General features: G+C 36.7%; 1 pseudogene; it reads right to left on the bottom strand.

Moving 5' to 3' along the window:
• Positions 1-10534: 10534 nt before the first annotated feature.
• On the bottom strand, positions 10535-10672 carry LOC145260819 (U2 spliceosomal RNA; annotated as a pseudogene).
• Between the last annotated feature and the right edge of the window lie 951 nt (positions 10673-11623).

Below are 11623 nucleotides of genomic sequence, written 5' to 3'. Positions count from 1 at the left end.
CAGGGATAGTGTAAAGCTCCTGTGTATCCAAGAGGTATCGTGCACTATCACACATGCATATGGGACAAAAAAATAAAAATAAATAAATAAATTTAAAAAAAAGTAAATAAATAAGAAATAAAAAATAAAATAAATAAATGAATAAATAAAATTTAAAAAAATAGATAAAATAAATAAATAAATAAGTATTCTACTTAGTAAAAGTCGAAAGTCATGCTCTGAAAGAGGGCGTTTGAAGATAGGTCTACCTTACACCATACGGTTTAGCCGCTGGAAATGTATGGGAAAAGAGGCGGGCAATTTTCTCCGCCACTTTGATAGGATTTAATTCCCTCGTTCAAAAACAGGGCAAATTTCTACGTCAATATCGGTAAAAAGTCTGGTTTTTGTTATAAATTCAGACAAACATTTAACTAGATAATTCGCCTGTCGCCCGTTTGGGTATTTTTGCATTCATTTTTAGAGGATTTGCATTAAATTAGAATTGACAAACAGAATTATACGTTTATATCGAAAGAAAGACTGTTTTCTGAAATGAATTCGAAGTACCATTTAACTTTTTTTTTTTTCAAGACATAAACTCACATTTCGTTGGGTTCTTTAAAAGAGTTTTCTGTCACGAGTGTACTAATACCTTCCCTCTATGGGCTCCAGTCTTGAGTTAAATGGCAGATCGTTGGTCAGCAGAGGGTAAGGGATAGGAGGGGATGGAGGGTGGAAACAGTCCTTTCTAGTACAAACATACACATATGTATATATGTATACACACATCCACATACGCAAACATTCTGCCTGTCTTTGCCACAAAGAATATAGAATTCCTCTTTTTTTTGCCCCGTAACAAATTTCGCTAGCCGCCGATCTAGCTATTTTTCCATTCATTTTTCGAGGATTTGCATTAAATTGGAATTGACAAACAGAATTATACGTTTATATCGAAACAAAGACTGTTTTCTGAAATGAATTCGAAGTAACATTTCCCTTTTTTTCTTTTTTTTTTTAAAGGACATAACTCATGGCAATGGCTTAGAGCTGGGTATCTGGCTCAGAGTACTGAAGCTTTTGTTTGTACAGCACAAGAGCAGGCATTAGGAACACGATTTGTGGTAAGACCTCAGAGTCAATTGCGCACCTTGCAGCACGGTGTAGTGGACTAGTCCAGAGAGAATACCGCAAAAGACACGTTCGTATGGGACTCCGAATATATTGGGAGGTGTGTAAGAGGGTTGGGGTGAAGTGTGCTGGAAAATGGTTTGAGGAGGTGCCTGATGAAGTGAGAACAAGTGAGGATTGCAAGGTAGAGGTATAGTGGGACAAAAGTGTCATAACGACCAAGCAATTGGAACATAATCGTCCGGATTTGGTCGTCATTGACAAGGTCTCAAAAAACTGGCAGATTGTAGACTTTTCAATACCCTGGGACAGGAATGTGAGAGAGAAGGAGAACGAGAAGTGGAGCAATTATGCTCCATTTGGCCTTGGAGATAAGGCGTATACACGGGGTTAAAACACAGATAATCCTGGTTGTAGTTGGTACACTAGGAGTAGTATCAAGTCGTCTGGAAGGACAATTGAAAAAACTACAAATCCCCGATGTTTTAGGCGGCCTTCAAACCTCTGCAATTGTAGGTACCACCAACATCCTTAGGAAAACCCTTGATTTTTGAAGCTCCTGGTTTGAAACCGGGATTGAGGGAAATCCTCTGGAAATGAATCCCATCCCTTTCCAGAGAGACGTTGATAAACGAAATCAGAATTATTACTATTTTATTTTTTTAAAACGCTTTTTAATTTAAACTAAGATGAATTAAATTTATTTAATTATAAAAACGAAATATTTTTCACTTATGATTATGTGTTCATTTGTTAATAACTTTGAAACCAAGGACCCCCCAGCCTCTGTATATCGGTGAAAGTGAATAATGGATACTGTAGTTCCACAGCATCTACATACGAGCCAGCACCGTACACGAAATAAGGCAGACAATATTCATTTCCTCGCATGTTTAACGCCTTAAATCACCGGATCTTTTGCAGGCTTGTGCAAAGGTTATGTAATCTAAACAGAAATTGACCTTACTTGTCTGCTTGGAAAAAAATCAACATGGTTGAATAATAAAAACGAAAGAAGAGTAAGCATGTTTTCCCTTTTACGTTTTACTGGAAGGTGGGTGGGTGGGGGGATGACTTTTGTTGCGGCCAAAAGGTTACGTTGAATGAATATGCCCAGTTTGCCGATAAAACAGGCATAAAAAAACAAACAAACATAAAACGAACATAAAAACAAACATAAAATAAACGAACATAAAACGAACAAACGTAAAACAAACAACAACAAAAACCACAGAACAAACAAAACATCTGCAATCAAATCCTCCGGTTGAGAGTGGCGGTCAGAGATATAATTTTGATTAGAAGAAGAAAACGAAACTTTTTTTCAGAGGTTGAAAATTTCAAAAAATCTGCTTGAGTTTATTGAGAATTGTGAAATAAAATTCTGTTGATCGGGAGGCAGGTCAAGGCCACCTGATTCTCAATATAATGACAGGCAAAAATAGCCTCGAGGGTACACTCTGCCTGACCGCTGGGAGACCAATATCATTCAGAGAGAAAAAAAAACAAAAAACAAAAAAAAACTTTACTTACGTCTCACTTATTTCCAAACCACTGAATCCACACGGATGTAGAGTTGACCTCCTCGAATTTACTAAAAGAAGCCGCCAGTCCTCGAGCATTTGTATCTTGAATCTTTGTAAAAGAATGTTTTCTTTGGTGAGCTCAAAGAAGGTACACAACCCCTGGGCGCATCGAAACTACGCTATAAAGACGTGTTCAAGAGACATTTGAAAAAACACAAACCAATTCGACGACTGGGAAAGAAAAGCTGAAGATCGGATAGTTTGGAGAAGTGTGGTGTCAGGCGCAGCCGATGCCATTAGAGATCCAAGCATTGCTGCTTGGGAAGCAAAAAGAGCGCGACTACGGGCGCCACTACCCGCATCGGCAGCCGGGGTTTCAGAGCTCCGATCGGACTCACATCGCACCTTCGACACGTACAGTACACTAACCGACCTCCGCGTCATCGTTGAAATCGACGGACTGCCAGAGAGAGAGAGAGAGAGAGAGAGAGAGAGAGAGAGAGAGAGAGAGAGAGAGAGAGAGAGAGAGAGAGAGAGAGAGCATCTTGAATCAGAAACTTATGAGTGATCAGAGTTTCGTAACTTTCAGTGAATAATTATTCTTTTTTATTATTTTTAATTTTTTTTTTATACAACAAGCCTAGTTATTGGCTTGCTATTCTTTTCTTCTTTTGGCCTAAAATACTTCTACTTTCCAGTGATGCCGACTTGAGAGACCAGGCTTGAACGGATTGCACAATCTATCAAAAGCAACGTGGGGAGAGTAGTAACCAATCAACTAGGACCCTCGTCGAACGAAATAACGCAGTCCCAGGAGGCAACCGAGACCCAAAGCGGACAAATCTAGTGACATCACTCTCTGGATGTCATTGGAGAGAAAGGGGGTACATTTTAAAGGATAGCTCAGCAAGAATTTGTTTACATTGGACTTGAAAAGGAAATTGTTATAGTCAGCCGAGAAGCAGTCCCGTTTTACTGTGTTTTTCAGATGGGCAATTCTAGGAAACTTTGATTATGGAAGTTATATTCAGCTGGATAGACAAAGGGAGAAAGGAGATTTATCGACAGTGATTGAAACTAGAATAGTTTTTGTTGTGAAGGTTTTACAAGGGGGGGTGCATAGAATGAAGTTCAGCCGAGCACCTGCCATGAAAATAACGATAGAGTAGAGAAAGACTAGCAACGTCTCTTCTGTGAGAAAAAAAAAGGCCGTAGAATGAAGAGGCTATCGCTCACTATATTTTGGTGTAGGTTTTGTACCGCAAAAGTTGTCCTGAGTGGCACCCTCCCAGATGTGGCAACAGTACTCCATTTTATTTAACTCTTATACTGGTATATAGAAGTGATATATTTTCTAGAGCAGTAGAATGATCCAACCATTTTCCCAGCCACGAATTGGATGTAATTTTTCCATTTTATGTCTGTATTGAAAGTCAGTTGCAGAAACTTAGCAAAGCGGAGAGCTCTTCAAGGTGAGAGCCATTCATTTCAATTGGAGCAAATTGATATATACTGCTTCGTTTGGAATATAAACTCATTTTTATGCTCATCTCAAGAAAAGTTCAGTTTTATTTACTATGTACAAGCGTACAATAGTTTCGACCATTTACTAATATTTTTGTATATAGTTCTCTGCAAAAATATAGAATTAAAACACGATAAGATGCAAAAATAAAAATAAAAAAGAAATTTTCTTTTCTTTCTATTTTTTAAGTTGAAATAATTATTAATTTCGGATTTAAAATCCCTAATCAGAGAAAGAGTTCTGAAAAGGAAACAGTTTGTCTGTTTATTCTATATTTTTGATTTTATTCCATGATACTTCTACGAACCGACTCATTTTCAACTTCATAAGAATAATTGAATTTCAACAAGGATCGTAGATAGTGCTCAACCAAAGAGAGAAAATTATATATTTTTTATTATTCTTAATGTAAATACAGTCATATCTTGCGACGATGTGCAGACCATTTCAGTCATATTTGATCTCATCAGGCAAGAATAATTACAATACAAACATTAAAAAGGTTCAAGACCATTTTAAAATTTTGAGGAGAGAAAATGTGCCATGACTGGCGTGAAGCAAGGTTATAAAGTTCTTATGGGTTTCAGTTTTGTAAATTAATTTTGTAATTAATTTAAATCCATAAGAACTTTAACGTTGCTTCACGCCAGTCATGGTATATTTTCTCTCCTCAAAATTTTTAAATGGTCTTGAACCTTTTTAATGCTTGTATTTTAATTCTTCTTGCCTGATGAGATCAAATATGACTGAAACGGTCTGCACATCGTAGCAATATATGACTGTATTTACATAAAGAATAATAATATATATATGTGTATGTGTATGTGTGTGTATGTGTGTGTGTGTGTGCTTATTGCCTATTTAGTTTTCTTCTTTTCAAGTGCCAGATTTTGCTGCAACATCCTGAGCAGTAAAGGCGTAGTTACATGATTTTGATGAAGATAGTTTTTAACCTATTACCAATTTTGACAGCCGAAATAACAAAGAGTCGTAATAAGAGGAAAATTCAGATAGAGCAAATATAAATAACAAAAAATAAAAATAAAAATAAAAATAAATAAATAAAATCCTAAAACATAAATTTCATAACAACGAGAAAAAAAAGTAACAACAGGTTGTTTGGAATTTGCTTGAATGAGTCAGGCGTTTTGTTTTTGCGTCAAGATTCCAATTTAAAAATGCGTGGTATAGAGGTTACCAGACGGAGTTGGGTTTGATTCGGCCCGAAACTACTTTTAATGAGTAGAGGTGCCAATTCTCCTGCTATGGTTTATGTGAGCGTTGTTCATATTATATTGGCATGCAGATGTTACGATATAAATATTGAAAACGTAGTCAACCACGGTGTTATTTCAGAGTTTTCTTTCTCCTAAGAAGAGTTACTTTAATAAAGTTTGAGACTTTAGTTTACAATGCCTCATTTGTTTTTAATTTTCTCCTAAGGTAGTTACTAATGATTGGACGATTACGTTGACACACCGGTTCTCGCCAAATCACCAAAGTTAAGCAACGTTGAGCCTGGCCAGTACCAGATAGGTGACCATTTGGGAAGGCGAGGCACTGTATATACCACAAAGTAATATACCAGACTGAGAAACTGGCGCGATCTATCCTTCTCTCGATGGTAGATGGGACTCTCTTAAGCCGTGGTAAGCACCTCATCTAGTGATAGCGTCACAATAAAAAATACCCTTGATAGCCCTAGCGAAGCATCAAGTATTCAGCTACCGACAAGATTTGAATTACACTACAAACTTTTGTAATGAGGTCAATCTCGCCTACGGCCACGCTGAATGGACGGAAGGTAGTTACTAGTGATGGGATGATTCCAATATTTTTCCCGATTCCGATACAGTTATCGATTCTTTATAAATCTCCAAATATTTGAATATAAACTTTTTTTCATCGATTTCCGTACAAAACGCATACATTAAATGAGCAGATATTTTCTCAAACATAAAAACATACTTGTGGGTGTGTGTGGGGGGGGATGATCTATAGATTTTAGTTTGACTGGTTATCAATAAATATTTATTATTTTATCATTACTACCAGCAGTGGAAGATTTTGTTTTAAAAAATCTAATATATAAACGGCTGTCTGTCTGTCTGTCTCCATATTTTCAAACTCTATCTCCTCCAAAACTAAAAGTCGAAAAGCGGCGCTAATGACCTCAAATGATTGGATTTTTTATGGACCCTTCTTTTATGGGTCTTTAGCCGATTAAAATAGTTTTTAAGGAGCCAAAAATGGTTCAAAATTGAAAACATTGTTAAACGTGTTGTACATTCATCTTATTTTATTTTTAATTTTTATGAGTTTATATGTGTGTCACGCCGATACAGTGGGTACGTCACCAGCTTTAAATGCTACAGTTTCGGTTTCGATTCTAGCTGATGGCACCAAAATATTGTTTTTTTTGTTTTTTTTTAAATCACGACTCTATAATGATGTATACGAAATCTGAACAAATCAAAATATATTTAAGCGTATTTTACCCCCGGACAACTCCCCCCTCCATCACCGCTAGTCAAATAAAAAAGATAATTAAAGGAATCGTTTTTGGCATCGGAAAATAGGCACACATTTTTCCGATTCCGATACTAATTCCGATACCGATACCCTCAGAAGTTCCAATTCTTCCGATTCCCGATTCCGATTAATCGTCAAAGCACTAGTAGTTACCTTTATAAAGTTTGGAAATTTATTCTGCAATGGTCTTTCTCCTGAGATAGTTAAAAAAAAAGTTTGAGAGTTTATTCTACCATGGTTTCATTTATGTATTTTGTTTCTCCAACGTGTATTGCTTTACATATATTCGAGTGTGTAATCTAACTCTTATTTTAGAGTTTTCTTTTTTGACTTTTTCCCAGGCTAGTTGTCTTTATCAATGTTTAAGAGTATAGTCTAACGTCTTAAAGTATTTTTGTTTTCCAGACTAGTTGCATTATTATGAACCATGTTTGTTCTACAGGGTGGGTCATAAGTCGCGCACCAAAGGATTTGAAATAATTCTAATAGTAGTAAACGTTATTTATTAAAACCGAACTTAACCAATAAACTTAAAAACATGTTGTACACGCTGATACAACCATAAAAACAGATGTATCTTATACCCAAAGAAAAGAAAATATATTTTGCCCCGCAGATTTTACAGTTTCACGTCACTTAATTCTTTGGTGCGTGACTTATGGCCCACTCTGTACTATGTAATCCATAGCTGGAGAAAAGACAAGTGGATTCAAGCGGGAGATGTTCTTCACTTACTTGATTGGTTATAAAAGCAGAGAGCAGCGGTAGTTGGATCGAAGATTAATCAATAGCACAACGAGGTGAAAAGAAAAAGGTAGACATAGTATCGACAATCCTCAGGGAATGATGATTTAAAATTTGTATTGCCTTTTAGATATGCATTTGCTAAGAAAAAGAGAATAAGCGACCCCCCCCCCATATATATTCAAATAGATATTGTTAAATAGCACGGAGTGTTTTTGCTTAATGATCTTCTTTTTTTTTTTCATTCTTATGTCTCGGTCGAATTTATGTAGGAAGGTTCCATAGTCGTTTCCTCCGTCTGTTTTTTTTTTATTTTTTTATTTTGCAAGTACTTTACACTGATTTTCTTCTGTCGTTTTCATGCAATTTTTGATATATGTTTCGTTTAAAGTTTGGATGTTTTTATATGCTTCGGCTCAAATTACATTTAAATTACTTGAAATCGTGAAGGCTCTCGTGTGTAATATATATACACATGTATGCGAGAGTAGTTCTAAATATAAAGACTCCTATTTTTTACTAAAAAAAGTTGAAGACATACAAAGACAAGTGTGGTACCATAAAAATGAGTGAGTTTTTGTGCTCCAAAATTTATTTTTCTACATAGTCACCACCATTCTCAATGCGCTTTTTTCAGGAATTCAATGACTCATTCTCTGCTCCTGATACACATCCACGATATGGGTTGCTTTTTAAGAATCTCACACCAACAATATCTGCAACAGAGAGATGAAACTTTCAGATCATAAGTGCTTAAGTTCAGTCATCATATTAATGCAATTTACAATCCCCTCTGATCCATTCGAGTGGAATAAAAGATTAGGAGGCATTACGTTTGGACGAACCCTCATGTATATATATATATATATATATATATATATATATATATATATATATATATATATGAGGGGCGTACAATAAGTAATACCCCTGACCCACTTTCCATAGCAGTAGAGCAACGAAACTTGGCACAGTTATTAGTCTTTCTCTACATAGGAACCATCCAGAGTTATGCATTTCTCTCATCGTTTGATGCAGATCTGGAGACCGTTTTTATAGAACACCCCAGGTTGGTCCTCCAACCACGACGTGGCTTCAGAAATCAAGGATGCATCATCTAGGAAAAAACTTTCCTTTCAAAAACAACTTCATGGTTTGGAAGAGTTGAAAGTCAGAGGGTACAAGGTCAGGAGAGTAGGGAGGATGGGGAAGGATTTCATAACCACACGCCCGTGCTTCTGATCTGACGACATGCGAGTTGTGGACCGGAGCATTGTCCTGCAGGAGGAGGGTACCTTTGCTGATCTTGCCCTGCCTCTTGATTTTGATAGCTTCCTTTAATTTCCTCAAAACTGAAGCATAATAGGCTCCTGTAATTGTGGTACCCTTTGCCAGGAAATCTGTCATCACTACTCCGTCCTGGTCCCAGAAGACTGTGAGCATGATCTTGCCGGGGAGGGCTGCATCCTTGCCTTCTTTGGAGGTGGTAAGTCCAAGTGCTTCCACTCCATTGACTGGGCTTTGGTCTCTGGATCATAGTGATGGATCCAGGTTTCATCCTGTGTAATCAGTCTTTTGAAAAACTTTGACTCATCTTCATGGCACATCTCCAAATTCATCCTTGCTTCTGGAATGGTGGGAGCAACCTGGGAATCCATCTGGCAGACACCTTATGCATATGCAAATGGTCATGAATGATAGTTTCCACAGACCCTGTACTAATCTTGATATCTTGGGCTATTTGGCGAATAGTAATGCGCCGATCTTCTAAAATTGCAGCCTCAACTTGATGGACAGATGCCTCATCAATGGCAGAAGGTGGGGGAGCGACCAGGTTTGGGAGCTGTTTCCACAGACTTCCGGCTATGTTTGAATTCACGATGCAAGCGTTTTACAAGGTCATATGATGGGGCATTATCACCATAAGTTCCTTTCATTTCATCAAAAGTCTCCTGTGGTGTGCGTCCTTTCAAATACAAAAACCGGATCACTGCTCGACATTCAACAGACCCCATTTCACATCTGACTCAGTTCAAACACCTGTAAAACAGAAAGCATAATTAGTTCAGAGCTGGAAATTGCGACATTATCCGTAGAGATATAAATCATTGCACATGCAAAAATTCAACTAGACCAGACAACTGGAAGTGAGTCAGGAGCCTTACTCATTGCACACCCCTGGTGTATATATATATATATATATATATATATATATATATATATATATATATATATATATATATTTCTGTAGAAATATATTTTCTTATAATATATACCAAACCTTTTTAAGAAGCTCAATGTAATTACAGAGCAATATGGTGAATAAATGACAAAAACTATATTCCAATGTTGACCATCTTATTATTTATTCCTTTAATTCAGTTAACATTTACAATTCTTGACAGTAGCTGTTCCGTAGCGCAAAATCAATCACTTAATTATTATATCAATCAGTGAATCTATTATGCCCTTAACTCACCAGGATAAATAGCAACAATCAATCTGTCAAAAGGAAATAAATTGCGATTTGACATAATTAAAATCTGAAAATCGGAAGAGAAGCTGCAAATACCTTTTATTATGTTACCATTACGCCATTTTAAAATTAATAATTTTTTTATGTAAGTTAAATATGAGTTTATCAACGTTTGTTTCTTTAAAACTTGTTTTTCTATATACATTTTAAAATGGAATTACGTTATGTTTCAAAAAAATCTTCTTTGGTTGGTTATAAAGGTAGAGAGCAGCTTTAGGTCAAAGATTAATCAAAACGTGGTAGGAAAGGCACATCCTTTCTGATTTTTATATTAACAAGGCCAATAACCATTAGGCGCATGCTCTTGTGTAATGAATGAATGTGTGAATGTAGGATTGACATGAAATTCTTAAAGATAAACTAAAATGACCGAAAAATGGGCTGAAATGACTTAAATAAATAAAAAGTAAATGACTTAGAATGACTTTAATGAACTTAAGGATGAATTGAATGACCTTAAGAATGACTTGAATGTTTAAAAAATAACTGGAATCCTTCAAAAACAAATTGAATCATCTGGAGAATGACTTGAATGTCTTTGAGACTGACTGGTTGTAAAGTGGGTGATCATTTTATATTAAATTAATACAGAAAAGTGATCCCCCACTTTATATCACAAAGTTACAAACATAAGTACAGCATGTAGTAAGAACAAATACTACACTTTGATCTTGGCCAAAAGGCCAAGAAAAGGGTATTCATTTGCTCCCCACCGACCAAATTAGGCACAAGGCCGATTTTTAATGTGAGGAGTGAAGGGGAAATTGAGACCAACTCCCCGGGGAGTAGGGGAGCTGGATAGTGACAGTTGGTATGAAGGGTTTCCCCTACGTTGACCAAGGTCTTATATGTATGATTGCCCCCACATATGGTCTTTGCTTGCAGTATCTGTTCCGGCAGATACTACACTTTGAGATATTAAATCCTTTATTCATGTTAAAAATACATTGAAAATCAACAATGAACAAAAAACTTAGGCACATGGCCAACTCAAAAGGTGGGGGGGATTGTGGGTGTCGTTGGTCATCCTTGTCGCTCCAAAACAAAACAAAATCAAAAGTTTCTCCCAGCTAGTATCTTCTTTCACAGTAATACCGCATTCACCCTTTCATACTGGGGGACGACCTACTTAACTCCGAATTTTTAAAACATCTTTTATCGACGTGTTAAACCAAAAAAGATAACAATAAAATGGTACAATAATTCATTTGTGTCGAGGGCGGAGGGAAGAAAAAACAAAAGGTGATTAGTAGGACCCTCCCAACCCAATCTAGTGGATAGACTGCCCATTCCACTAGGTTTGTAAAAGGAACATCGCTTCTGTAGGTCAGTCTCTAAGTGGGGATGCCTAGATGGGGGTGAATGGAGAAAAGAAAATTTTGTGGTTAAGGGATTGGGGTTTGTTTGTATTTCTTTCTCTCCAAGATGGGTGAAATTTAGAGGAAGGGGTGAAAACAAAATTTGCAAGTAGGAGGGGGTGGGGATCTTGGAGGCTTCCTAATCGTGGAGAGATGGAACACACACTCAGCTAGTTGAGAGGCTACTTGTTTAATTTTACTTTACAGAACTGCACGTTCCACACCTAGGCAGGGAACACGTATTCAAATTTGGCTCCTCTCCGTACACACAGACTTGCTACATGTATCC

The sequence above is a fragment of the Euprymna scolopes genome, chromosome 36 (genome assembly GCF_053919585.1).
Source record: "Euprymna scolopes isolate OS-2025 chromosome 36, ASM5391958v1, whole genome shotgun sequence".
Classification (NCBI taxonomy): domain Eukaryota; kingdom Metazoa; phylum Mollusca; class Cephalopoda; order Sepiida; family Sepiolidae; genus Euprymna; species Euprymna scolopes.
Note: the sequence above shows the minus strand (reverse complement) of the source record. Positions and strands in the feature narration are given on the sequence as shown.